General features: G+C 48.6%; 1 long non-coding RNA gene across 2 annotated transcripts in view; it reads right to left on the bottom strand.

Moving 5' to 3' along the window:
- LOC116095680 overlaps positions 1-2,473 on the bottom strand; it is an 8,763-nt gene that overhangs the window by 5,966 nt on the left and 324 nt on the right. The window contains exons 2-3 of one of the 2 annotated variants that reach the window (XR_004120685.1): positions 1,944-2,149; positions 584-759 (exon numbers count right to left, since the gene is read on the bottom strand). This is a non-coding gene — a long non-coding RNA (uncharacterized LOC116095680). The remainder of the gene's footprint in view (positions 1-583; positions 760-1,943; positions 2,150-2,473) is intronic. The other variant, XR_004120686.1, reaches the window with a different exon arrangement.

Here is a 2,473-nt window from a genome sequence, read left to right as displayed (position 1 = left end):
TGAGACAGGGTTTCTCTGTGTAACAGAGATGTGACTGTCCTGGAACTTGCTCTGTAAACCAGGCTGGTCTGGAATTCACAGAGATCCACCTGCCTCTGCCTCCCAAATGCTGGGATTAAAGGTGTGTACCACCATGCCTAGTGGATTTAAGACATTTTTCAAAGTAACCTCTTTATTTTGCAATGATTTGAAGTAGGACACCATTTTTCCATCCAGTTTGTTCCAGCTTGGGCCAGGGTGCACTCTAACAGCATACCCCCTGCATCTGTTTGGTAAATCTTGTCCCTTTAGGTTGCTACCTGTCTTGTGCGTTCTCTGCTCAGGACCTAGAGCCTCAGTTTGTCAGACAATGGGAATGGGAAACCAAGACGTGGCTAGGGATGCTTGTGGCTACCGAGGTGTCTGCTGCACAACCCTCTCAACAGATACAACAAACCACGTGCATAGCATGCCTGCAACGCTTTCTGTGTTTATCCATCTAAACTGGAGTGCACTCTGTCGCAGTTAGTTCTAAAGCTAATTCTACCCTTCTCTTGGTAACCTCCGAGAAATCTAGCCTTACCAGGAACTATTTATTACTTACTTGTCCAACCAACATTTCATTTCATTTTTTTTTTCTTTTGAGATGCCGGACTCACGTAGTCCATGCTGGCCTCAAAATCATTATGTAGTTAAGAATCTCTGTAGACTCCAGGTCCTTCTGCCTCCATCTCTGAAATGCTGCGGTTCCAGGCATTTGTCAGTCACTGTGTTCAGTTTCTGTGGGAATGGAAACCAGCCTTGTGAGTATAAGGCATTCTATCCATCCGGCTACACATCAATCTCTCAGCCAAATTTTAAAATGTGGAATCTCCTGCCCCAGGTCAACTAGAGGAGAGACTCAAACACCTGCGCCTGGTGCCACCACAAAGAGTGTCTAGATCTGTGGTCCTGCTGCAGGAGGGATCTGTGGTCCTGCTGCAGGAGGGATCGGTGGTCCTGCTGCAGGAGGGATCTGTGTTGATGTCCATGTCTATGTTATCACCAAATTCCATGCAGATATCCCTGGTCTGGACTGCTGCCTGAGGCACTGTGCTGAGCTGGCCACCACACTCAGGAAAGCTGGTCTGCTGTGACATGGTGTGGGCAATGAAGAGATGTACCCACCCTGTTCCTCACCACCTGGGGTGGACAAGGGAGCTGGTCCTGAGGTCATGAGAGCAGGAGAGCTGGCCCCGCCCCTCACCCAGGCAGCACAGGAGAGGAGTCCCCAGTATTGGTGGGGTAGCAGAAGCCAGAGGCCTCAAAACAGCCCAAAGACTCATTCAATGAACACTTGCAAGTAAAGATGTGTGGACAAAACGGTACAGTGTGGGACACACCGTGACACACTACAGTTTCCACGACAAGATATTTTTTCTGTCTTATTTTATTTCTCTTTGTTGGAGGAGGTAGCAATATAAAGGGATGGGATCAATTGGGGTGGGATTGGAGTACATGATGTAAAATTCATAAAGAACCATTAAAATGATTTCAAAAAAAATTTAAGTGTGCCCTGTTGCATGCTGGGTTTGGTTGTAGTCTTCTCGATATTTCTGACTTTGTTCCGAGTGTGGCTACATTATCTGTGATAGATTTGCTCTTGCCAGATTTGAAACTCTGCTGGCATTAGTTCAGAGTGGCCCCAGTCTGGGAAATATTCCGGACATGTGCTTGCCCGGTGCCCCCCACCCCCACGTAGTGAAGGTCCTTTTCTGTCTAGCTGCGTAAGAGCGAAGCCTCCTCAGGTCTCCGTGCCCTCTCAGAGCCTTCCTCCACAGATTTTTCTTGCTCCTCTTCCATGAACTCCACAGTCCGAGCACAGGAGGCCAACGACCTCCATTTTAGTCTTTGGTCCTTGCCCACACTCTGGCCCAGCGAGTTCTCCAGTGAGCGTGAGCTGCTACACCCGCTGCACTGCTCACCTTCCATCTTCTCTGGAGGATCCCCTTCCTGAGCAGCCCGTGGTCTGGTTTCAGCAAAGCACTTGTAGCTTTTCACATCTGGTATTGGAAGGGTAAGAGAGTGAACACGGCCTTGCCAGCATCTCAGTTCCAGAGGCAGATCAAAGCACTGTTCCACACGCCCAGCGCACTGGTCTTGTGGCTCTGACAAAAGCGCCTGACTGGAGCTACTTAAAGAAGACAGGGTTGGTCTGAGCTCACAGTTTGTGAGAACACAGTCCATGATGGAGGGAAGGCATTGTGTGTTTATTAGAAAGTAAGAGGAGAAGGAATATGTTAGGTGGAGGTGTAGTCAGAAGGGGGTACCTCTGCGGGCCCATGCTGAGGCATCCCTTCCCCGAGGGACCAGCAATATAGAATAGACTATATACTATATATTAGAGTATAGAATATAGAATAGAGTTTATTCAGGACATGGGAAGGGGAGTTGAGAGGATAGTAGAGAGAAAGGCAGAGATTGAGAGAGAGAGAGAGAGAGAGAGAGAGAGAGA

Source organism: Mastomys coucha, unplaced genomic scaffold (genome assembly GCF_008632895.1).
Source record: "Mastomys coucha isolate ucsf_1 unplaced genomic scaffold, UCSF_Mcou_1 pScaffold18, whole genome shotgun sequence".
In the NCBI taxonomy this organism is placed as follows: Eukaryota; Metazoa; Chordata; class Mammalia; order Rodentia; family Muridae; genus Mastomys; species Mastomys coucha.
Note: the sequence above shows the minus strand (reverse complement) of the source record. Positions and strands in the feature narration are given on the sequence as shown.